Source organism: Phalacrocorax aristotelis, chromosome 4 (genome assembly GCF_949628215.1).
Source record: "Phalacrocorax aristotelis chromosome 4, bGulAri2.1, whole genome shotgun sequence".
In the NCBI taxonomy this organism is placed as follows: domain Eukaryota; kingdom Metazoa; phylum Chordata; class Aves; order Suliformes; family Phalacrocoracidae; genus Phalacrocorax; species Phalacrocorax aristotelis.
Genome location: NC_134279.1, coordinates 26,858 through 51,931, shown reverse-complemented (window position 1 = coordinate 51,931; position 25,074 = coordinate 26,858). Strand labels below are relative to the sequence as shown.

The 25,074-nt window shown below is 53.4% G+C and overlaps 1 long non-coding RNA gene across 2 annotated transcripts; it reads left to right on the top strand.

Annotated features, from left to right (window-relative positions):
- Positions 1 to 1,047: 1,047 nt before the first annotated feature.
- Positions 1,048 to 24,967, top strand: LOC142055896 (uncharacterized). 2 transcript variants are annotated; one of them, XR_012660120.1, is made up of 3 exons: positions 1,048 to 4,214; positions 4,938 to 19,533; positions 20,259 to 24,967. It is a non-coding gene; the product is annotated as an uncharacterized LOC142055896 (long non-coding RNA). The 2 variants fall into 2 exon arrangements; XR_012660119.1 differs by having other exon boundaries at positions 1,048 to 10,341; positions 11,065 to 19,533.
- Positions 24,968 to 25,074: the final 107 nt, after the last annotated feature.

Below are 25,074 nucleotides of genomic sequence, written 5' to 3'. Positions count from 1 at the left end.
TCCTTTTGCTCTCCATCTCCCTTTGTTTTGGTGTTTTTTTTGTTGTTTTTCTGGCTCCCTGTCCCTAATTGTTAATTCTCTGCCTTCTCATGCTCTGTACCACGTAGCCCCATGGTTTGTTTTGTGGTGTTCCCTCCCCGGCCCCTTCCCTCCGTCGTTGGCTGTCTCGGCTCCCTGTCCCCGTGGCTTCATTCTTCCCTTTCTGCCCTGTTCTTGTCGCTTATCTTGTCTGTCTCCATCTCGCTCGGTCCAGCTTCCTGCCCCTGTTCTTCTTTCCTCCCTCGCTGTCGTGCTGCCTGCCCCAGGTTCTTTGTGCGTCTCCAGCCTGCTCCTCATCCTTCTTTGTTGGTCTGTGTCCTGCTCTTCCCCTCTCTCTGCTGCTTTTATCTCCACCTCCGTCAGGCTCCCTGTCCTTCTCTGGCCGTCCTGTTCCCTGCCTCGTGCCTTCTCACTACACGCACACACGCCCCCCCCCCGCCCCCGTCCAGCCGGATGCTGCTCTTCTCTCCTCCTACTGTCCTGTGCCCTGCTCGTCACCTTTGGTGGCCTCCCCCTCTGCCCAGCAGCCCGTCGCTCCAGGAGCCAGGCGACGGACGGTCCGTTCCCTGCCAAACCGGGACAAGCGTGTGCCGTGGCTTAGCCTCAGCTGGCAACTCTGCACCAGGGAGCTGCTTGCTCGCTCCACCCTCAGTGGGCTGGGAGAGAGAGCTGGAAGAGTAAAAGTGAGAAAAATCATGGGTTGAGATCAAGACGGTTTAATAGGTAAAGCAAAAGCTGTGCGTGGAAGCAAAGCAAGGAATTAATTCGCTCCTCCTTTTCGGCGGGCAGGTGTTGAGCTGTTTCTGGGAAAGCAGGGCTCTGTCATGTGTAACGGTTAGTTAGGAAGAGAAATGCCGTAGCCCCCAAGGACTCCCCCTTCTTCCCACAGTTGGAACCCGCAGTTCGGTACGGGCGTGTAGTGCACGAGCGAGCTAGGCTACGTGCCTAGGAAGCCTCATCTCGTAAGAGCTGTAAGACACCCCCATGTTCTCTTCAGGTGGAGGTCGGCCTAGAGTCTGGAGCTGCAGAAGAGGCAGGGAGGAGAGGAGGGGAAAGAAGCATGTGAACGGCTAAATTGTGCCAGCAGCGCTGAGAGCGAGAGTCGCGGTGAGTCCTGGGCCAGTGGGGCCCCGTTGCCTCTCTTGTGCGTCCTGGGCCCTCCCTGTCTCTCCCCTGGCCCCCTCTCTTTCCTTACCTGCTGTAAAAATTTTTTTTTTTCTTTTGGGCCCCCCCCGCACCTTCTTTCTCCATCTCGCTCTGAGTGGCTCCCTGCCTCCCCGTCTTTTCAGTCCTCCCTCTCTCTGTCCTGTAGCCTGTGGCTACTTGTTCTTTCTCCGCCTCTCTCTGCCTGGCTCTGGCTCCGTTTTTATTTTTTTACTCCTCCTGCTCTGTCCTGTAGCCTGTCGGTATTTTTGTCTTTCTCTGGCTCTCTCGGTCTGACTCCCTGTGTTACCGAAAAACGCGGTAAAATCGGAAACAACTCCTCAAGACCAATTTAGTATTAAAGAGCAGGCATTCTTTATTCACGGCGCCGGATGCACGGGGGATCGCTCCTCCTGGCGTGCGTACCTCACGCACCTTTCCCGTTCAATTTGTAGATCAAAATTTTACGTATTCATACGTATTCATTATTGTCCTGTCTGCTGATCGGTACAAACTTGCTCGTTCCGTATGTAAATCGCTGCGCAGGCTCGGTGGTGGTCCGTGAGTCGGTGGTCGCGATCTCCCCCTGCCAGAATTGCCTTTTACCTTCTTGGCTGTTAATCTTGGCAGTCTTGGCTAGTTCTCTCAGTCCGCTCCACGAAACCGCGTTTTGTCGTCCTTTTCTGACAGAAGCACGTTGTCTGTTGTTCTGCTGACGTTAACGATCGCCTAGGGACTAAAATGCAGATCAACAGGTGCGCTGATTCGTACGCTCCATGTTCCCGTAATGGAACACCGTCTCTGGTTGGCTGATTTCATCGCTTTGGTTACACCTGTTCCTGTTGTTCAGTTTCTTCTTTTTTGGCTTTGTGTGATTCTCTCTGTGATTCTGTTTTTCTCTGCCTCGCTTTTCCCAGCTCCCCGTCCCTCACTTGGAATGCCCGTTGTCCTTCACCAGCTCACTCTCCCTTGGTTGCCATCCCCGTTTCTGAATTCCTCCTGCTTTGCCACGTAGCCCGTGACTTTTTTCTTAATCTCTCTCTGTCTGCCTCAACGCTCCCCCCGCGCTTTTTCATTCGTCTGCTCTGCTCTGCACCCTGCTACTGTTCTTGCCTTTCTGAGTTCTTCTCTGTCGAGCTCCCTTTCCCTATTTGTGGATTCCTGTTCTTCCTGCAGCCACCGCTGTTCCCTGTGACCTCCGTCTCTCTCTGTCCAGCTCCCTGTCCCTAGGTTTTAATCCCTGCCTCTGCCCGCTGTAGCCCGTCTAGGTTTTTCTCTCGGCCTCTCTCTCTGTCCGGCTCCCTCTCTCTGTGTTCTAATTCCACGTTCTCTGTCACGTAGACCCGTGCTATTTGTTTGTCCTCATCTCTCTCTGTCCAGCTCCTTGCTGCGATGTTTTATTTCTTCCCTCTCTGTCTGTCTTTGTAGCCCGTTGCCGTTGTTGTTTTTTTTTTTTTTTTCCCACTTGTTTCTTCATGTGTCTCTGTCTGCCTCCCAGTGCCTGATCTTTAATTCCTCCTTCCCTGTAGGCCGCTGTTCCTTTTTTCCATTCTACGTTGTGTTCTCTTTGGTCTGCTGTTCTTATTCATCGATTCCCTCCTCGCTGCCCTGTGGCTTGTCCCCATTTATTGTTGCCTCTCTCTCCCTCTCTCTGGCTTCTTGCCCCTGTTTTTAAAATTCCTCCCTCTCTTCTCTCTTCCCTGTTGGCCGTGTGATCTTCAGCCTTTCTCCACCTCTTTCTGCCCAGCTCTCTGCGTCTATTCATTAATTCTTCCCTCTCTGCCCTGTAGCCTGTAGCTTCTGTCCTTTCTCCATCTTGCTGTCTCTGGCTTCCCCGTGACCCTCTTTTAGAATTGTTTCTCTCTTCTCTCTGTACGCATTGCGATTCCTTTTGCTCTCCATCTCCCTTTGTTTTGGTGTTTTTTTTGTTGTTTTTCTGGCTCCCTGTCCCTAATTGTTAATTCTCTGCCTTCTCATGCTCTGTACCACGTAGCCCCGTGGTTTGTTTTGTGGTGTTCCCTCCCCGGCCCCTTCCCTCCGTCGTTGGCTGTCTCGGCTCCCTGTCCCCGTGGCTTCATTCTTCCCTTTCTGCCCTGTTCTTGTCGCTTATCTTGTCTGTCTCCATCTCGCTCGGTCCAGCTTCCTGCCCCTGTTCTTCTTTCCTCCCTCGCTGTCGTGCTGCCTGCCCCAGGTTCTTTGTGCGTCTCCAGCCTGCTCCTCATCCTTCTTTGTTGGTCTGTGTCCTGCTCTTCCCCTCTCTCTGCTGCTTTTATCTCCACCTCCGTCAGGCTCCCTGTCCTCCTCTGGCCGTCCTGTTCCCTGCCTCGTGCCTTCTCACTACACGCACACACGCCCCCCCCCCGCCCCCGTCCAGCCGGATGCTGCTCTTCTCTCCTCCTACTGTCCTGTGCCCTGCTCCTCACCTTTGGTGGCCTCCCCCTCTGCCCAGCAGCCCGTCGCCCCAGGAGCCAGGCGACGGACGGTCCGTTCCCTGCCAAACCGGGACAAGCGCGTGCCGTGGCTTAGCCTCAGCTGGCAACTCTGCACCAGGGAGCTGCTTGCTCGCTCCACCCTCAGTGGGCTGGGGGAGAGAGCTGGAAGGGTAAAAGTGAGAAAAATCATGGGTTGAGATCAAGACGGTTTAATAGGTAAAGCAAAAGCTGTGCGTGGAAGCAAAGCAAGGAATTAATTCGCTCCTCCTTTTCGGCGGGCAGGTGTTGAGCTGTTTCTGGGAAAGCAGGGCTCTGTCATGTGTAACGGTTAGTTAGGAAGAGAAATGCCGTAGCCCCCAAGGACTCCCCCTTCTTCCCACAGTTGGAACCCGCAGTTCGGTACGGGCGTGTAGTGCACGAGCGAGCTAGGCTACGTGCCTAGGAAGCCTCATCTCGTAAGAGCTGTAAGACACCCCCGTGTTCTCTTCAGGTGGAGGTCGGCCTAGAGTCTGGAGCTGCAGAAGAGGCAGGGAGGAGAGGAGGGGAAAGAAGCATGTGAACGGCTAAATTGTGCCAGCAGCGCTGAGAGCGAGAGTCGCGGTGAGTCCTGGGCCAGTGGGGCCCCGTTGCCTCTCTTGTACGTCCTGGGCCCTCCCTGTCTCTCCCCCGGCCCCCTCTCTTTCCTTACCTGCTGCAAAATTATTTTTTCTTTTGGGCCCCCCCCGCACCTTCTTTCTCCGTCTCGCTCTGAGTGGCTCCCTGCCTCCCCGTCTTTTCAGTCCTCCCTCTCTCTGTCCTGTAGCCTGTGGCTACTTGTTCTTTCTCCGCCTCTCTCTGCCTGGCTCTGGCTCCGTTTTTATTTTTTTACTCCTCCTGCTCTGTCCTGTAGCCTGTCGGTATTTTTGTCTTTCTCTGGCTCTCTCGGTCTGACTCCCTGTGTTACCGAAAAACGCGGTAAAATCGGAAACAACTCCTCAAGACCAATTTAGTATTAAAGAGCAGGCATTCTTTATTCACGGCGCCGGATGCACGGGGGATCGCTCCTCCTGGCGTGCGTACCTCACGCACCTTTCCCGTTCAATTTGTAGATCAAAATTTTACGTATTCATACGTATTCATTATTGTCCTGTCTGCTGATTGGTACAAACTTGCTCGTTCCGTATGTAAATCGCTGCGCAGGCTCGGTGGTGGTCCGTGAGTCGGTGGTCGCGATCTCCCCCTGCCAGAATTGCCTTTTACCTTCTTGGCTGTTAATCTTGGCAGTCTTGGCTAGTTCTCTCAGTCCGCTCCACGAAACCGCGTTTTGTCGTCCTTTTCTGACAGAAGCACGTTGTCTGTTGTTCTGCTGACGTTAACGATCGCCTAGGGACTAAAATGCAGATCGACAGGTGCGCTGATTCGTACGCTCCATGTTCCCGTAATGGAACACCGTCTCTGGTTGGCTGATTTCATCGCTTTGGTTACACCTGTTCCTGTTGTTCAGTTTCTTCTTTTTTGGCTTTGTGTGATTCTCTCTGTGATTCTGTTTTTCTCTGCCTCGCTTTTCCCAGCTCCCCGTCCCTCACTTGGAATGCCCGTTGTCCTTCACCAGCTCACTCTCCCTTGGTTGCCATCCCCGTTTCTGAATTCCTCCTGCTTTGCCGCGTAGCCCGTGACTTTTTTCTTAATCTCTCTCTGTCTGCCTCAACGCTCCCCCCGCGCTTTTTCATTCGTCTGCTCTGCTCTGCACCCTGCTACTGTTCTTGCCTTTCTGAGTTCTTCTCTGTCGAGCTCCCTTTCCCTATTTGTGGATTCCTGTTCTTCCTGCAGCCACCGCTGTTCCCTGTGACCTCCGTCTCTCTCTGTCCAGCTCCCTGTCCCTAGGTTTTAATCCCTGCCTCTGCCCGCTGTAGCCCGTCTAGGTTTTTCTCTCGGCCTCTCTCTCTGTCCGGCTCCCTCTCTCTGTGTTCTAATTCCACGTTCTCTGTCACGTAGACCCGTGCTATTTGTTTGTCCTCATCTCTCTCTGTCCAGCTCCTTGCTGCGATGTTTTATTTCTTCCCTCTCTGTCTGTCTTTGTAGCCCGTTGCCGTTGTTGTGTTTTTTTTTTTTCCCACTTGTTTCTTCATGTGTCTCTGTCTGCCTCCCAGTGCCTGATCTTTAATTCCTCCTTCCCTGTAGGCCGCTGTTCCTTTTTTCCATTCTACATTGTGTTCTCTTTGGTCTGCTGTTCTTATTCATCGATTCCCTCCTCGCTGCCCTGTGGCTTGTCCCCATTTATTGTTGCCTCTCTCTCCCTCTCTCTGGCTTCTTGCCCCTGTTTTTAAAATTCCTCCCTCTCTTCTCTCTTCCCTGTTGGCCGTGTGATCTTCAGCCTTTCTCCACCTCTTTCTGCCCAGCTCTCTGCGTCTATTCATTAATTCTTCCCTCTCTGCCCTGTAGCCTGTAGCTTCTGTCCTTTCTCCATCTTGCTGTCTCTGGCTTCCCCGTGACCCTCTTTTAGAATTGTTTCTCTCTTCTCTCTGTACGCATTGCGATTCCTTTTGCTCTCCATCTCCCTTTGTTTTGGTGTTTTTTTTGTTGTTTTTCTGGCTCCCTGTCCCTAATTGTTAATTCTCTGCCTTCTCATGCTCTGTACCACGTAGCCCCATGGTTTGTTTTGTGGTGTTCCCTCCCCGGCCCCTTCCCTCCGTCGTTGGCCGTCTCGGCTCCCTGTCCCCGTGGCTTCATTCTTCCCTTTCTGCCCTGTTCTTGTCGCTTATCTTGTCTGTCTCCATCTCGCTCGGTCCAGCTTCCTGCCCCTGTTCTTCTTTCCTCCCTCGCTGTCGTGCTGCCTGCCCCAGGTTCTTTGTGCGTCTCCAGCCTGCTCCTCTTCCTTCTTTGTTGGTCTGTGTCCTGCTCTTCCCCTCTCTCTGCTGCTTTTATCTCCACCTCCGTCAGGCTCCCTGTCCTCCTCTGGCCGTCCTGTTCCCTGCCTCGTGCCTTCTCACTACACGCACACACGCCCCCCCCCGCCCCCGTCCAGCCGGATGCTGCTCTTCTCTCCTCCTACTGTCCTGTGCCCTGCTCCTCACCTTTGGTGGCCTCCCCCTCTGCCCAGCAGCCCGTCGCCCCAGGAGCCAGGCGACGGACGGTCCGTTCCCTGCCAAACCGGGACAAGCGCGTGCCGTGGCTTAGCCTCAGCTGGCAACTCTGCACCAGGGAGCTGCTTGCTCGCTCCACCCTCAGTGGGCTGGGGGAGAGAGCTGGAAGGGTAAAAGTGAGAAAAATCATGGGTTGAGATCAAGACGGTTTAATAGGTAAAGCAAAAGCTGTGCGTGGAAGCAAAGCAAGGAATTAATTCGCTCCTCCTTTTCGGCGGGCAGGTGTTGAGCTGTTTCTGGGAAAGCAGGGCTCTGTCATGTGTAACGGTTAGTTAGGAAGAGAAATGCCGTAGCCCCCAAGGACTCCCCCTTCTTCCCACAGTTGGAACCCGCAGTTCGGTACGGGCGTGTAGTGCACGAGCGAGCTAGGCTACGTGCCTAGGAAGCCTCATCTCGTAAGAGCTGTAAGACACCCCCGTGTTCTCTTCAGGTGGAGGTCGGCCTAGAGTCTGGAGCTGCAGAAGAGGCAGGGAGGAGAGGAGGGGAAAGAAGCATGTGAACGGCTAAATTGTGCCAGCAGCGCTGAGAGCGAGAGTCGCGGTGAGTCCTGGGCCAGTGGGGCCCCGTTGCCTCTCTTGTGCGTCCTGGGCCCTCCCTGTCTCTCCCCTGGCCCCCTCTCTTTCCTTACCTGCTGTAAAAATTTTTTTTTTTCTTTTGGGCCCCCCCCGCACCTTCTTTCTCCATCTCGCTCTGAGTGGCTCCCTGCCTCCCCGTCTTTTCAGTCCTCCCTCTCTCTGTCCTGTAGCCTGTGGCTACTTGTTCTTTCTCCGCCTCTCTCTGCCTGGCTCTGGCTCCGTTTTTATTTTTTTACTCCTCCTGCTCTGTCCTGTAGCCTGTCGGTATTTTTGTCTTTCTCTGGCTCTCTCGGTCTGACTCCCTGTGTTACCGAAAAACGCGGTAAAATCGGAAACAACTCCTCAAGACCAATTTAGTATTAAAGAGCAGGCATTCTTTATTCACGGCGCCGGATGCACGGGGGATCGCTCCTCCTGGCGTGCGTACCTCACGCACCTTTCCCGTTCAATTTGTAGATCAAAATTTTACGTATTCATACGTATTCATTATTGTCCTGTCTGCTGATCGGTACAAACTTGCTCGTTCCGTATGTAAATCGCTGCGCAGGCTCGGTGGTGGTCCGTGAGTCGGTGGTCGCGATCTCCCCCTGCCAGAATTGCCTTTTACCTTCTTGGCTGTTAATCTTGGCAGTCTTGGCTAGTTCTCTCAGTCCGCTCCACGAAACCGCGTTTTGTCGTCCTTTTCTGACAGAAGCACGTTGTCTGTTGTTCTGCTGACGTTAACGATCGCCTAGGGACTAAAATGCAGATCAACAGGTGCGCTGATTCGTACGCTCCATGTTCCCGTAATGGAACACCGTCTCTGGTTGGTTGATTTCATCGCTTTGGTTACACCTGTTCCTGTTGTTCAGTTTCTTCTTTTTTGGCTTTGTGTGATTCTCTCTGTGATTCTGTTTTTCTCTGCCTCGCTTTTCCCAGCTCCCCGTCCCTCACTTGGAATGCCCGTTGTCCTTCACCAGCTCACTCTCCCTTGGTTGCCATCCCCGTTTCTGAATTCCTCCTGCTTTGCCACGTAGCCCGTGACTTTTTTCTTAATCTCTCTCTGTCTGCCTCAACGCTCCCCCCGCGCTTTTTCATTCGTCTGCTCTGCTCTGCACCCTGCTACTGTTCTTGCCTTTCTGAGTTCTTCTCTGTCGAGCTCCCTTTCCCTATTTGTGGATTCCTGTTCTTCCTGCAGCCACCGCTGTTCCCTGTGACCTCAGTCTCTCTCTGTCCAGCTCCCTGTCCCTAGGTTTTAATCCCTGCCTCTGCCCGCTGTAGCCCGTCTAGGTTTTTCTCTCGGCCTCTCTCTCTGTCCGGCTCCCTCTCTCTGTGTTCTAATTCCACGTTCTCTGTCACGTAGACCCGTGCTATTTGTTTGTCCTCATCTCTCTCTGTCCAGCTCCTTGCTGCGATGTTTTATTTCTTCCCTCTCTGTCTGTCTTTGTAGCCCGTTGCCGTTGTTGTTTTTTTTTTTTTTTCCCACTTGTTTCTTCATGTGTCTCTGTCTGCCTCCCAGTGCCTGATCTTTAATTCCTCCTTCCCTGTAGGCCGCTGTTCCTTTTTTCCATTCTACGTTGTGTTCTCTTTGGTCTGCTGTTCTTATTCATCGATTCCCTCCTCGCTGCCCTGTGGCTTGTCCCCATTTATTGTTGCCTCTCTCTCCCTCTCTCTGGCTTCTTGCCCCTGTTTTTAAAATTCCTCCCTCTCTTCTCTCTTCCCTGTTGGCCGTGTGATCTTCAGCCTTTCTCCACCTCTTTCTGCCCAGCTCTCTGCGTCTATTCATTAATTCTTCCCTCTCTGCCCTGTAGCCTGTAGCTTCTGTCCTTTCTCCATCTTGCTGTCTCTGGCTTCCCCGTGACCCTCTTTTAGAATTGTTTCTCTCTTCTCTCTGTACGCATTGCGATTCCTTTTGCTCTCCATCTCCCTTTGTTTTGGTGTTTTTTTTGTTGTTTTTCTGGCTCCCTGTCCCTAATTGTTAATTCTCTGCCTTCTCATGCTCTGTACCACGTAGCCCCGTGGTTTGTTTTGTGGTGTTCCCTCCCCGGCCCCTTCCCTCCGTCGTTGGCTGTCTCGGCTCCCTGTCCCCGTGGCTTCATTCTTCCCTTTCTGCCCTGTTCTTGTCGCTTATCTTGTCTGTCTCCATCTCGCTCGGTCCAGCTTCCTGCCCCTGTTCTTCTTTCCTCCCTCGCTGTCGTGCTGCCTGCCCCAGGTTCTTTGTGCGTCTCCAGCCTGCTCCTCATCCTTCTTTGTTGGTCTGTGTCCTGCTCTTCCCCTCTCTCTGCTGCTTTTATCTCCACCTCAGTCAGGCTCCCTGTCCTCCTCTGGCCATCCTGTTCCCTGCCTCGTGCCTTCTCACTACACGCACACACGCCCCCCCCGCCCCCGTCCAGCCGGATGCTGCTCTTCTCTCCTCCTACTGTCCTGTGCCCTGCTCCTCACCTTTGGTGGCCTCCCCCTCTGCCCAGCAGCCCGTCGCTCCAGGAGCCAGGCGACGGACGGTCCGTTCCCTGCCAAACCGGGACAAGCGTGTGCCGTGGCTTAGCCTCAGCTGGCAACTCTGCACCAGGGAGCTGCTTGCTCGCTCCACCCTCAGTGGGCTGGGGGAGAGAGCTGGAAGGGTAAAAGTGAGAAAAATCATGGGTTGAGATCAAGACGGTTTAATAGGTAAAGCAAAAGCTGTGCGTGGAAGCAAAGCAAGGAATTAATTCGCTCCTCCTTTTCGGCGGGCAGGTGTTGAGCTGTTTCTGGGAAAGCAGGGCTCTGTCATGTGTAACGGTTAGTTAGGAAGAGAAATGCCGTAGCCCCCAAGGACTCCCCCTTCTTCCCACAGTTGGAACCCGCAGTTCGGTACGGGCGTGTAGTGCACGAGCGAGCTAGGCTACGTGCCTAGGAAGCCTCATCTCGTAAGAGCTGTAAGACACCCCCGTGTTCTCTTCAGGTGGAGGTCGGCCTAGAGTCTGGAGCTGCAGAAGAGGCAGGGAGGAGAGGAGGGGAAAGAAGCATGTGAACGGCTAAACTGTGCCAGCAGCGCTGAGAGCGAGAGTCGCGGTGAGTCCTGGGCCAGTGGGGCCCCGTTGCCTCTCTTGTACGTCCTGGGCCCTCCCTGTCTCTCCCCCGGCCCCCTCTCTTTCCTTACCTGCTGCAAAATTATTTTTTCTTTTGGGCCCCCCCCGCACCTTCTTTCCCCGTCTCGCTCTGAGTGGCTCCCTGCCTCCCCGTCTTTTCAGTCCTCCCTCTCTCTGTCCTGTAGCCTGTGGCTACTTGTTCTTTCTCCGCCTCTCTCTGCCTGGCTCTGGCTCCGTTTTTATTTTTTTACTCCTCCTGCTCTGTCCTGTAGCCTGTCGGTATTTTTGTCTTTCTCTGGCTCTCTCGGTCTGACTCCCTGTGTTACCGAAAAACGCGGTAAAATCGGAAACAACTCCTCAAGACCAATTTAGTATTAAAGAGCAGGCATTCTTTATTCACGGCGCCGGATGCACGGGGGATCGCTCCTCCTGGCGTGCGTACCTCACGCACCTTTCCCGTTCAATTTGTAGATCAAAATTTTACGTATTCATACGTATTCATTATTGTCCTGTCTGCTGATCGGTACAAACTTGCTCGTTCCGTATGTAAATCGCTGCGCAGGCTCGGTGGTGGTCCGTGAGTCGGTGGTCGCGATCTCCCCCTGCCAGAATTGCCTTTTACCTTCTTGGCTGTTAATCTTGGCAGTCTTGGCTAGTTCTCTCAGTCCGCTCCACGAAACCGCGTTTTGTCGTCCTTTTCTGACAGAAGCACGTTGTCTGTTGTTCTGCTGACGTTAACGATCGCCTAGGGACTAAAATGCAGATCGACAGGTGCGCTGATTCGTACGCTCCATGTTCCCGTAATGGAACACCGTCTCTGGTTGGCTGATTTCATCGCTTTGGTTACACCTGTTCCTGTTGTTCAGTTTCTTCTTTTTTGGCTTTGTGTGATTCTCTCTGTGATTCTGTTTTTCTCTGCCTCGCTTTTCCCAGCTCCCCGTCCCTCACTTGGAATGCCCGTTGTCCTTCACCAGCTCACTCTCCCTTGGTTGCCATCCTCGTTTCTGAATTCCTCCTGCTTTGCCACGTAGCCCGTGACTTTTTTCTTAATCTCTCTCTGTCTGCCTCAACGCTCCCCCCGCGCTTTTTCATTCGTCTGCTCTGCTCTGCACCCTGCTACTGTTCTTGCCTTTCTGAGTTCTTCTCTGTCGAGCTCCCTTTCCCTATTTGTGGATTCCTGTTCTTCCTGCAGCCACCGCTGTTCCCTGTGACCTCCGTCTCTCTCTGTCCAGCTCCCTGTCCCTAGGTTTTAATCCCTGCCTCTGCCCGCTGTAGCCCGTCTAGGTTTTTCTCTCGGCCTCTCTCTCTGTCCGGCTCCCTCTCTCTGTGTTCTAATTCCACGTTCTCTGTCACGTAGACCCGTGCTATTTGTTTGTCCTCATCTCTCTCTGTCCAGCTCCTTGCTGCGATGTTTTATTTCTTCCCTCTCTGTCTGTCTTTGTAGCCCGTTGCCGTTGTTGTTTTTTTTTTTTTTTTTTCCCACTTGTTTCTTCATGTGTCTCTGTCTGCCTCCCAGTGCCTGATCTTTAATTCCTCCTTCCCTGTAGGCCGCTGTTCCTTTTTTCCATTCTACGTTGTGTTCTCTTTGGTCTGCTGTTCTTATTCATCGATTCCCTCCTCGCTGCCCTGTGGCTTGTCCCCATTTATTGTTGCCTCTCTCTCCCTCTCTCTGGCTTCTTGCCCCTGTTTTTAAAATTCCTCCCTCTCTTCTCTCTTCCCTGTTGGCCGTGTGATCTTCAGCCTTTCTCCACCTCTTTCTGCCCAGCTCTCTGCGTCTATTCATTAATTCTTCCCTCTCTGCCCTGTAGCCTGTAGCTTCTGTCCTTTCTCCATCTTGCTGTCTCTGGCTTCCCCGTGACCCTCTTTTAGAATTGTTTCTCTCTTCTCTCTGTACGCATTGCGATTCCTTTTGCTCTCCATCTCCCTTTGTTTTGGTGTTTTTTTTGTTGTTTTTCTGGCTCCCTGTCCCTAATTGTTAATTCTCTGCCTTCTCATGCTCTGTACCACGTAGCCCCATGGTTTGTTTTGTGGTGTTCCCTCCCCGGCCCCTTCCCTCCGTCGTTGGCCGTCTCGGCTCCCTGTCCCCGTGGCTTCATTCTTCCCTTTCTGCCCTGTTCTTGTCGCTTATCTTGTCTGTCTCCATCTCGCTCGGTCCAGCTTCCTGCCCCTGTTCTTCTTTCCTCCCTCGCTGTCGTGCTGCCTGCCCCAGGTTCTTTGTGCGTCTCCAGCCTGCTCCTCTTCCTTCTTTGTTGGTCTGTGTCCTGCTCTTCCCCTCTCTCTGCTGCTTTTATCTCCACCTCCGTCAGGCTCCCTGTCCTCCTCTGGCCGTCCTGTTCCCTGCCTCGTGCCTTCTCACTACACGCACACACGCCCCCCCCCGCCCCCGTCCAGCCGGATGCTGCTCTTCTCTCCTCCTACTGTCCTGTGCCCTGCTCCTCACCTTTGGTGGCCTCCCCCTCTGCCCAGCAGCCCGTCGCCCCAGGAGCCAGGCGACGGACGGTCCGTTCCCTGCCAAACCGGGACAAGCGCGTGCCGTGGCTTAGCCTCAGCTGGCAACTCTGCACCAGGGAGCTGCTTGCTCGCTCCACCCTCAGTGGGCTGGGGGAGAGAGCTGGAAGGGTAAAAGTGAGAAAAATCATGGGTTGAGATCAAGACGGTTTAATAGGTAAAGCAAAAGCTGTGCGTGGAAGCAAAGCAAGGAATTAATTCGCTCCTCCTTTTCGGCGGGCAGGTGTTGAGCTGTTTCTGGGAAAGCAGGGCTCTGTCATGTGTAACGGTTAGTTAGGAAGAGAAATGCCGTAGCCCCCAAGGACTCCCCCTTCTTCCCACAGTTGGAACCCGCAGTTCGGTACGGGCGTGTAGTGCACGAGCGAGCTAGGCTACGTGCCTAGGAAGCCTCATCTCGTAAGAGCTGTAAGACACCCCCGTGTTCTCTTCAGGTGGAGGTCGGCCTAGAGTCTGGAGCTGCAGAAGAGGCAGGGAGGAGAGGAGGGGAAAGAAGCATGTGAACGGCTAAATTGTGCCAGCAGCGCTGAGAGCGAGAGTCGCGGTGAGTCCTGGGCCAGTGGGGCCCCGTTGCCTCTCTTGTACGTCCTGGGCCCTCCCTGTCTCTCCCCCGGCCCCCTCTCTTTCCTTACCTGCTGCAAAATTATTTTTTCTTTTGGGCCCCCCCCGCACCTTCTTTCTCCGTCTCGCTCTGAGTGGCTCCCTGCCTCCCCGTCTTTTCAGTCCTCCCTCTCTCTGTCCTGTAGCCTGTGGCTACTTGTTCTTTCTCCGCCTCTCTCTGCCTGGCTCTGGCTCCGTTTTTATTTTTTTACTCCTCCTGCTCTGTCCTGTAGCCTGTCGGTATTTTTGTCTTTCTCTGGCTCTCTCGGTCTGACTCCCTGTGTTACCGAAAAACGCGGTAAAATCGGAAACAACTCCTCAAGACCAATTTAGTATTAAAGAGCAGGCATTCTTTATTCACGGCGCCGGATGCACGGGGGATCGCTCCTCCTGGCGTGCGTACCTCACGCACCTTTCCCGTTCAATTTGTAGATCAAAATTTTACGTATTCATACGTATTCATTATTGTCCTGTCTGCTGATTGGTACAAACTTGCTCGTTCCGTATGTAAATCGCTGCGCAGGCTCGGTGGTGGTCCGTGAGTCGGTGGTCGCGATCTCCCCCTGCCAGAATTGCCTTTTACCTTCTTGGCTGTTAATCTTGGCAGTCTTGGCTAGTTCTCTCAGTCCGCTCCACGAAACCGCGTTTTGTCGTCCTTTTCTGACAGAAGCACGTTGTCTGTTGTTCTGCTGACGTTAACGATCGCCTAGGGACTAAAATGCAGATCAACAGGTGCGCTGATTCGTACGCTCCATGTTCCCGTAATGGAACACCGTCTCTGGTTGGCTGATTTCATCGCTTTGGTTACACCTGTTCCTGTTGTTCAGTTTCTTCTTTTTTGGCTTTGTGTGATTCTCTCTGTGATTCTGTTTTTCTCTGCCTCGCTTTTCCCAGCTCCCCGTCCCTCACTTGGAATGCCCGTTGTCCTTCACCAGCTCACTCTCCCTTGGTTGCCATCCCCGTTTCTGAATTCCTCCTGCTTTGCCACGTAGCCCGTGACTTTTTTCTTAATCTCTCTCTGTCTGCCTCAACGCTCCCCCCGCGCTTTTTCATTCGTCTGCTCTGCTCTGCACCCTGCTACTGTTCTTGCCTTTCTGAGTTCTTCTCTGTCGAGCTCCCTTTCCCTATTTGTGGATTCCTGTTCTTCCTGCAGCCACCGCTGTTCCCTGTGACCTCCGTCTCTCTCTGTCCAGCTCCCTGTCCCTAGGTTTTAATCCCTGCCTCTGCCCGCTGTAGCCCGTCTAGGTTTTTCTCTCGGCCTCTCTCTCTGTCCGGCTCCCTCTCTCTGTGTTCTAATTCCACGTTCTCTGTCACGTAGACCCGTGCTATTTGTTTGTCCTCATCTCTCTCTGTCCAGCTCCTTGCTGCGATGTTTTATTTCTTCCCTCTCTGTCTGTCTTTGTAGCCCGTTGCCGTTGTTGTTTTTTTTTTTTTTTCCCACTTGTTTCTTCATGTGTCTCTGTCTGCCTCCCAGTGCCTGATCTTTAATTCCTCCTTCCCTGTAGGCCGCTGTTCCTTTTTTCCATTCTACGTTGTGTTCTCTTTGGTCTGCTGTTCTTATTCATCGATTCCCTCCTCGCTGCCCTGTGGCTTGTCCCCATTTATTGTTGCCTCTCTCTCCCTCTCTCTGGCTTCTTGCCCCTGTTTTTAAAATTCCTCCCTCTCTTCTCTCTTCCCTGTTGGCCGTGTGATCTTCAGCCTTTCTCCACCTCTTTCTGCCCAGCTCTCTGCGTCTATTCATTAATTCTTCCCTCTCTGCCCTGTAGCCTGTAGCTTCTGTCCTTTCTCCATCTTGCTGTCTCTGGCTTCCCCGTGACCCTCTTTTAGAATTGTTTCTCTCTTCTCTCTGTACGCATTGCGATTCCTTTTGCTCTCCATCTCCCTTTGTTTTGGTGTTTTTTTTGTTGTTTTTCTGGCTCCCTGTCCCTAATTGTTAATTCTCTGCCTTCTCATGCTCTGTACCACGTAGCCCCATGGTTTGTTTTGTGGTGTTCCCTCCCCGGCCCCTTCCCTCCGTCGTTGGCCGTCTCGGCTCCCTGTCCCCGTGGCTTCATTCTTCCCTTTCTGCCCTGTTCTTGTCGCTTATCTTGTCTGTCTCCATCTCGCTCGGTCCAGCTTCCTGCCCCTGTTCTTCTTTCCTCCCTCGCTGTCGTGCTGCCTGCCCCAGGTTCTTTGTGCGTCTCCAGCCTGCTCCTCTTCCTTCTTTGTTGGTCTGTGTCCTGCTCTTCCCCTCTCTCTGCTGCTTTTATCTCCACCTCCGTCAGGCTCCCTGTCCTCCTCTGGCCGTCCTGTTCCCTGCCTCGTGCCTTCTCACTACACGCACACACGCCCCCCCCCGCCCCCGTCCAGCCGGATGCTGCTCTTCTCTCCTCCTACTGTCCTGTGCCCTGCTCCTCACCTTTGGTGGCCTCCCCCTCTGCCCAGCAGCCCGTCGCCCCAGGAGCCAGGCGACGGACGGTCCGTTCCCTGCCAAACCGGGACAAGCGCGTGCCGTGGCTTAGCCTCAGCTGGCAACTCTGCACCAGGGAGCTGCTTGCTCGCTCCACCCTCAGTGGGCTGGGGGAGAGAGCTGGAAGGGTAAAAGTGAGAAAAATCATGGGTTGAGATCAAGACGGTTTAATAGGTAAAGCAAAAGCTGTGCGTGGAAGCAAAGCAAGGAATTAATTCGCTCCTCCTTTTCGGCGGGCAGGTGTTGAGCTGTTTCTGGGAAAGCAGGGCTCTGTCATGTGTAACGGTTAGTTAGGAAGAGAAATGCCGTAGCCCCCAAGGACTCCCCCTTCTTCCCACAGTTGGAACCCGCAGTTCGGTACGGGCGTGTAGTGCACGAGCGAGCTAGGCTACGTGCCTAGGAAGCCTCATCTCGTAAGAGCTGTAAGACACCCCCGTGTTCTCTTCAGGTGGAGGTCGGCCTAGAGTCTGGAGCTGCAGAAGAGGCAGGGAGGAGAGGAGGGGAAAGAAGCATGTGAACGGCTAAATTGTGCCAGCAGCGCTGAGAGCGAGAGTCGCGGTGAGTCCTGGGCCAGTGGGGCCCCGTTGCCTCTCTTGTACGTCCTGGGCCCTCCCTGTCTCTCCCCCGGCCCCCTCTCTTTCCTTACCTGCTGCAAAATTATTTTTTCTTTTGGGCCCCCCCCGCACCTTCTTTCTCCGTCTCGCTCTGAGTGGCTCCCTGCCTCCCCGTCTTTTCAGTCCTCCCTCTCTCTGTCCTGTAGCCTGTGGCTACTTGTTCTTTCTCCGCCTCTCTCTGCCTGGCTCTGGCTCCGTTTTTATTTTTTTACTCCTCCTGCTCTGTCCTGTAGCCTGTCGGTATTTTTGTCTTTCTCTGGCTCTCTCGGTCTGACTCCCTGTGTTACCGAAAAACGCGGTAAAATCGGAAACAACTCCTCAAGACCAATTTAGTATTAAAGAGCAGGCATTCTTTATTCACGGCGCCGGATGCACGGGGGATCGCTCCTCCTGGCGTGCGTACCTCACGCACCTTTCCCGTTCAATTTGTAGATCAAAATTTTACGTATTCATACGTATTCATTATTGTCCTGTCTGCTGATTGGTACAAACTTGCTCGTTCCGTATGTAAATCGCTGCGCAGGCTCGGTGGTGGTCCGTGAGTCGGTGGTCGCGATCTCCCCCTGCCAGAATTGCCTTTTACCTTCTTGGCTGTTAATCTTGGCAGTCTTGGCTAGTTCTCTCAGTCCGCTCCACGAAACCGCGTTTTGTCGTCCTTTTCTGACAGAAGCACGTTGTCTGTTGTTCTGCTGACGTTAACGATCGCCTAGGGACTAAAATGCAGATCAACAGGTGCGCTGATTCGTACGCTCCATGTTCCCGTAATGGAACACCGTCTCTGGTTGGCTGATTTCATCGCTTTGGTTACACCTGTTCCTGTTGTTCAGTTTCTTCTTTTTTGGCTTTGTGTGATTCTCTCTGTGATTCTGTTTTTCTCTGCCTCGCTTTTCCCAGCTCCCCGTCCCTCACTTGGAATGCCCGTTGTCCTTCACCAGCTCACTCTCCCTTGGTTGCCATCCCCGTTTCTGAATTCCTCCTGCTTTGCCACGTAGCCCGTGACTTTTTTCTTAATCTCTCTCTGTCTGCCTCAACGCTCCCCCCGCGCTTTTTCATTCGTCTGCTCTGCTCTGCACCCTGCTACTGTTCTTGCCTTTCTGAGTTCTTCTCTGTCGAGCTCCCTTTCCCTATTTGTGGATTCCTGTTCTTCCTGCAGCCACCGCTGTTCCCTGTGACCTCCGTCTCTCTCTGTCCAGCTCCCTGTCCCTAGGTTTTAATCCCTGCCTCTGCCCGCTGTAGCCCGTCTAGGTTTTTCTCTCGGCCTCTCTCTCTGTCCGGCTCCCTCTCTCTGTGTTCTAATTCCACGTTCTCTGTCACGTAGACCCGTGCTATTTGTTTGTCCTCATCTCTCTCTGTCCAGCTCCTTGCTGCGATGTTTTATTTCTTCCCTCTCTGTCTGTCTTTGTAGCCCGTTGCCGTTGTTGTTTGTTTTTTTTTTTTCCCACTTGTTTCTTCATGTGTCTCTGTCTGCCTCCCAGTGCCTGATCTTTAATTCCTCCTTCCCTGTAGGCCGCTGTTCCTTTTTTCCATTCTACATTGTGTTCTCTTTGGTCTGCTGTTCTTATTCATCGATTCCCTCCTCGCTGCCCTGTGGCTTGTCCCCATTTATTGTTGCCTCTCTCTCCCTCTCTCTGGCTTCTTGCCCCTGTTTTTAAAATTCCTCCCTCTCTTCTCTCTTCCCTGTTGGCCGTGTGATCTTCAGCCTTTCTCCACCTCTTTCTGCCCAGCTCTCTGCGTCTATTCATTAATTCTTCCCTCTCTGCCCTGTAGCCTGTAGCTTCTGTCCTTTCTCCATCTTGCTGTCTCTGGCTTCCCTGTGACCCTCTTTTAGAATTGTTTCTCTCTTCTCTCTGTACGCATTGCGATTCCTTTTGCTCTCCATCTCCCTTTGTTTTGGTGTTTTTTTTGTTGTTTTTCTGGCTCCCTGTCCCTAATTGTTAATTCTCTGCCTTCTCATGCTCTGTACCACGTAGCCCCATGGTTTGTTTTGTGGTGTTCCCTCCCCGGCCCCTTCCCTCCGTCGTTGGCCGTCTCGGCTCCCTGTCCCCGTGGCTTCATTCTTCCCTTTCTGCCCTGTTCTTGTCGCTTATCTTGTCTGTCTCCATCTCGCTCGGTCCAGCTTCCTGCCCCTGTTCTTCTTTCCTCCCTCGCTGTCGTGCTGCCTGCCCCAGGTTCTTTGTGCGTCTCCAGCCTGCTCCTCATCCTTCTTTGTTGGTCTGTGTCCTGCTCTTCCCCTCTCTCTGCTGCTTTTATCTCCACCTCCGTCAGGCTCCCTGTCCTCCTCTGGCCGTCCTGTTCCCTGCCTCGTGCCTTCTCACTACACGCACACACGCCCCCCCCGCCCCCGTCCAGCCGGATGCTGCTCTTCTCTCCTCCTACTGTCCTGTGGCCTGCTCCTCACCTTTGGTGGCCTCCCCCTCTGCCCAGCAGCCCGTCGCTCCAGGAGCCAGGCGACGGACGGTCCGTTCCCTGCCAAACCGGGACAAGCGTGTGCCGTGGCTTAGCCTCAGCTGGCAACTCTGCACCAGGGAGCTGCTTGCTCGCTCCACCCTCAGTGGGCTGGGGGAGAGAGCTGGAAGGGTAAAAGTGAGAAAAATCATGGGTTGAGATCAAGACGGTTTAATAGGTAAAGCAAAAGCTGTGCGTGGAAGCAAAGCAAGGAATTAATTCGCTCCTCCTTTTCGGCGGGCAGGTGTTGAGCTGTTTCTGGGAAAGCAGGGCTCTGTCATGTGTAACGGTTAGTTAGGAAGAGAAATGCCGTAGCCCCCAAGGACTCCCCCTTCTTCCCACAGTTGGAACCCGCAGTTCGGTACGGGCGTGTAGTGCACGAGCGAGCTAGGCTACGTGCCTAGGAAGCCTCATCTCGTAAGAGCTGTAAGACACCCCCGTGTTCTCTTCAGGTGGAGGTCGGCCTAGAGTCTGGAGCTGCAGAAGAGGCAGGGAGGAGAGGAGGGGAAAGAAGCATGTGAACGGCTAAATTGTGCCAGCAGCGCTGAGAGCGAGAGTCGCGGTGAGTCCTGGGCCAGTGGGGCCCCGTTGCCTCTCTTGTACGTCCTGGGCCCTCCCTGTCTCTCCCCCGGCCCCCTCTCTTTCCTTACCTGCTGCAAAATTATTTTTTTTTTGCGCCCCCCCCCCCGCACCTTCTTTCTCCGTCTCGCTCTGAGTGGCTCCCTGCCTCCCCGTCTTTTCAGTCCTCCCTCTCTCTGTCCTGTAGCCTGTGGCTACTTGTTCTTTCTCCGCCTCTCTCTGCCTGGCTCTGGCTCCGTTTTTATTTTTTTACTCCTCCTGCTCTGTCCTGTAGCCTGTCGGTATTTTTGTCTTTCTCTGGCTCTCTCGGTCTGACTCCCTGTGTTACCGAAAAACGCGGTAAAATCGGAAACAACTCCTCAAGACCAATTTAGTATTAAAGAGCAGGCATTCTTCATTCACGGCGCCGGATGCACGGGGGATCGCTCCTCCTGGCGTGCGTACCTCACGCACCTTTCCCGTTCAATTTGTAGATCAAAATTTTACGTATTCATACGTATTCATTATTGTCCTGTCTGCTGATCGGTACAAACTTGCTCGTTCCGTATGTAAATCGCTGCGCAGGCTCGGTGGTGGTCCGTGAGTCGGTGGTCGTGATCTCCCCCTGCCAGAATTGCCTTTTACCTTCTTGGCTGTTAATCTTGGCAGTCTTGGCTAGTTCTCTCAGTCCGCTCCACGAAACCGCGTTTTGTCGTCCTTTTCTGACAGAAGCACGTTGTCTGTTGTTCTGCTGACGTTAACGATCGCCTAGGGACTAAAATGCAGATCGACAGGTGCGCTGATTCGTACGCTCCATGTTCCCGTAATGGAACACCGTCTCTGGTTGGCTGATTTCATCGCTTTGGTTACACCTGTTCCTGTTGTTCAGTTTCTTCTTTTTTGGCTTTGTGTGATTCTCTCTGTGATTCTGTTTTTCTCTGCCTCGCTTTTCCCAGCTCCCCGTCCCTCACTTGGAATGCCCGTTGTCCTTCACCAGCTCACTCTCCCTTGGTTGCCATCCCCGTTTCTGAATTCCTCCTGCTTTGCCACGTAGCCCGTGACTTTTTTCTTAATCTCTCTCTGTCTGCCTCAACGCTCCCCCCGCGCTTTTTCATTCGTCTGCTCTGCTCTGCACCCTGCTACTGTTCTTGCCTTTCTGAGTTCTTCTCTGTCGAGCTCCCTTTCCCTATTTGTGGATTCCTGTTCTTCCTGCAGCCACCGCTGTTCCCTGTGACCTCCGTCTCTCTCTGTCCAGCTCCCTGTCCCTAGGTTTTAATCCCTGCCTCTGCCCGCTGTAGCCCGTCTAGGTTTTTCTCTCGGCCTCTCTCTCTGTCCGGCTCCCTCTCTCTGTGTTCTAATTCCACGTTCTCTGTCACGTAGACCCGTGCTATTTGTTTGTCCTCATCTCTCTCTGTCCAGCTCCTTGCTGCGATGTTTTATTTCTTCCCTCTCTGTCTGTCTTTGTAGCCCGTTGCCGTTGTTGTTTTTTTTTTTTTTTTCCCACTTGTTTCTTCATGTGTCTCTGTCTGCCTCCCAGTGCCTGATCTTTAATTCCTCCTTCCCTGTAGGCCGCTGTTCCTTTTTTCCATTCTACGTTGTGTTCTCTTTGGTCTGCTGTTCTTATTCATCGATTCCCTCCTCGCTGCCCTGTGGCTTGTCCCCATTTATTGTTGCCTCTCTCTCCCTCTCTCTGGCTTCTTGCCCCTGTTTTTAAAATTCCTCCCTCTCTTCTCTCTTCCCTGTTGGCCGTGTGATCTTCAGCCTTTCTCCACCTCTTTCTGCCCAGCTCTCTGCGTCTATTCATTAATTCTTCCCTCTCTGCCCTGTAGCCTGTAGCTTCTGTCCTTTCTCCATCTTGCTGTCTCTGGCTTCCCCGTGACCCTCTTTTAGAATTGTTTCTCTCTTCTCTCTGTACGCATTGCGATTCCTTTTGCTCTCCATCTCCCTTTGTTTTGGTGTTTTTTTTGTTGTTTTTCTGGCTCCCTGTCCCTAATTGTTAATTCTCTGCCTTCTCATGCTCTGTACCACGTAGCCCCATGGTTTGTTTTGTGGTGTTCCCTCCCCGGCCCCTTCCCTCCGTCGTTGGCCGTCTCGGCTCCCTGTCCCCGTGGCTTCATTCTTCCCTTTCTGCCCTGTTCTTGTCGCTTATCTTGTCTGTCTCCATCTCGCTCGGTCCAGCTTCCTGCCCCTGTTCTTCTTTCCTCCCTCGCTGTCGTGCTGCCTGCCCCAGGTTCTTTGTGCGTCTCCAGCCTGCTCCTCTTCCTTCTTTGTTGGTCTGTGTCCTGCTCTTCCCCTCTCTCTGCTGCTTTTATCTCCACCTCCGTCAGGCTCCCTGTCCTCCTCTGGCCGTCCTGTTCCCTGCCTCGTGCCTTCTCACTACACGCACACACGTCCCCCCCGCCCGTCCAGCCGGATGCCGCTCTTCTCTTCTCTCTTCCTACTGTCCTGTGCCCTGCTCCTCACCTTTGGTGGCCTCCCCCTCTGCCCAGCAGCCCGTCGCTCCAGGAGCCAGGCGACGGACGGTCCGTTCCCTGCCAAACCGGGACAAGCGCGTGCCGTGGCTTAGCCTCAGCTGGCAACTCTGCACCAGGGAGCTGCTTGCTCGCTCCACCCTCAGTGGGCTGGGGGAGAGAGCTGGAAGGGTAAAAGTGAGAAAAATCATGGGTTGAGATCAAGACGGTTTAATAGGTAAAGCAAAAGCTGTGCGTGGAAGCAAAGCAAGGAATTAATTCGCTCCTCCTTTTCGGCGGGCAGGTGTTGAGCTGTTTCTGGGAAAGCAGGGCTCTGTCATGTGTAACGGTTAGTTAGGAAGAGAAATGCCGTAGCCCCCAAGGACTCCCCCTTCTTCCCACAGTTGGAACCCGCAGTTCGGTACGGGCGTGTAGTGCACGAGCGAGCTAGGCTACGTGCCTAGGAAGCCTCATCTCGTAAGAGCTGTAAGACACCCCCGTGTTCTCTTCAGGTGGAGGTCGGCCTAGAGTCTGGAGCTGCAGAAGAGGCAGGGAGGAGAGGAGGGGAAAGAAGCATGTGAACGGCTAAATTGTGCCAGCAGCGCTGAGAGCGAGAGTCGCGGTGAGTCCTGGGCCAGTGGGGCCCCGTTGCCTCTCTTGTACGTCCTGGGCCCTCCCTGTCTCTCCCCCGGCCCCCTCTCTTTCCTTACCTGCTGCAAAATTATTTTTTTTTTGCGCCCCCCCCCCGCACCTTCTTTCTCCGTCTCGCTCTGAGTGGCTCCCTGCCTCCCCGTCTTTTCAGTCCTCCCTCTCTCTGTCCTGTAGCCTGTGGCTACTTGTTCTTTCTCCGCCTCTCTCTGCCTGGCTCTGGCTCCGTTTTTATTTTTTTACTCCTCCTGCTCTGTCCTGTAGCCTGTCGGTATTTTTGTCTTTCTCTGGCTCTCTCGGTCTGACTCCCTGTGTTACCGAAAAACGCGGTAAAATCGGAAACAACTCCTCAAGACCAATTTAGTATTAAAGAGCAGGCATTCTTCATTCACGGCGCCGGATGCACGGGGGATCGCTCCTCCTGGCGTGCGTACCTCACGCACCTTTCCCGTTCAATTTGTAGATCAAAATTTTACGTATTCATACGTATTCATTATTGTCCTGTCTGCTGATTGGTACAAACTTGCTCGTTCCGTATGTAAATCGCTGCGCAGGCTCGGTGGTGGTCCGTGAGTCGGTGGTCGCGATCTCCCCCTGCCAGAATTGCCTTTTACCTTCTTGGCTGTTAATCTTGGCAGTCTTGGCTAGTTCTCTCAGTCCGCTCCACGAAACCGCGTTTTGTCGTCCTTTTCTGACAGAAGCACGTTGTCTGTTGTTCTGCTGACGTTAACGATCGCCTAGGGACTAAAATGCAGATCAACAGGTGCGCTGATTCGTACGCTCCATGTTCCCGTAATGGAACACCGTCTCTGGTTGGCTGATTTCATCGCTTTGGTTACACCTGTTCCTGTTGTTCAGTTTCTTCTTTTTTGGCTTTGTGTGATTCTCTCTGTGATTCTGTTTTTCTCTGCCTCGCTTTTCCCAGCTCCCCGTCCCTCACTTGGAATGCCCGTTGTCCTTCACCAGCTCACTCTCCCTTGGTTGCCATCCCCGTTTCTGAATTCCTCCTGCTTTGCCACGTAGCCCGTGACTTTTTTCTTAATCTCTCTCTGTCTGCCTCAACGCTCCCCCCGCGCTTTTTCATTCGTCTGCTCTGCTCTGCACCCTGCTACTGTTCTTGCCTTTCTGAGTTCTTCTCTGTCGAGCTCCCTTTCCCTATTTGTGGATTCCTGTTCTTCCTGCAGCCACCGCTGTTCCCTGTGACCTCCGTCTCTCTCTGTCCAGCTCCCTGTCCCTAGGTTTTAATCCCTGCCTCTGCCCGCTGTAGCCCGTCTAGGTTTTTCTCTCGGCCTCTCTCTCTGTCCGGCTCCCTCTCTCTGTGTTCTAATTCCACGTTCTCTGTCACGTAGACCCGTGCTATTTGTTTGTCCTCATCTCTCTCTGTCCAGCTCCTTGCTGCGATGTTTTATTTCTTCCCTCTCTGTCTGTCTTTGTAGCCCGTTGCCGTTGTTGTTTGTTTTTTTTTTTTCCCACTTGTTTCTTCATGTGTCTCTGTCTGCCTCCCAGTGCCTGATCTTTAATTCCTCCTTCCCTGTAGGCCGCTGTTCCTTTTTTCCATTCTACATTGTGTTCTCTTTGGTCTGCTGTTCTTATTCATCGATTCCCTCCTCGCTGCCCTGTGGCTTGTCCCCATTTATTGTTGCCTCTCTCTCCCTCTCTCTGGCTTCTTGCCCCTGTTTTTAAAATTCCTCCCTCTCTTCTCTCTTCCCTGTTGGCCGTGTGATCTTCAGCCTTTCTCCACCTCTTTCTGCCCAGCTCTCTGCGTCTATTCATTAATTCTTCCCTCTCTGCCCTGTAGCCTGTAGCTTCTGTCCTTTCTCCATCTTGCTGTCTCTGGCTTCCCCGTGACCCTCTTTTAGAATTGTTTCTCTCTTCTCTCTGTACGCATTGCGATTCCTTTTGCTCTCCATCTCCCTTTGTTTTGGTGTTTTTTTTGTTGTTTTTCTGGCTCCCTGTCCCTAATTGTTAATTCTCTGCCTTCTCATGCTCTGTACCACGTAGCCCCATGGTTTGTTTTGTGGTGTTCCCTCCCCGGCCCCTTCCCTCCGTCGTTGGCCGTCTCGGCTCCCTGTCCCCGTGGCTTCATTCTTCCCTTTCTGCCCTGTTCTTGTCGCTTATCTTGTCTGTCTCCATCTCGCTCGGTCCAGCTTCCTGCCCCTGTTCTTCTTTCCTCCCTCGCTGTCGTGCTGCCTGCCCCAGGTTCTTTGTGCGTCTCCAGCCTGCTCCTCTTCCTTCTTTGTTGGTCTGTGTCCTGCTCTTCCCCTCTCTCTGCTGCTTTTATCTCCACCTCCGTCAGGCTCCCTGTCCTCCTCTGGCCGTCCTGTTCCCTGCCTCGTGCCTTCTCACTACACGCACACACGCCCCCCCCCGCCCCCGTCCAGCCGGATGCTGCTCTTCTCTCCTCCTACTGTCCTGTGGCCTGCTCCTCACCTTTGGTGGCCTCCCCC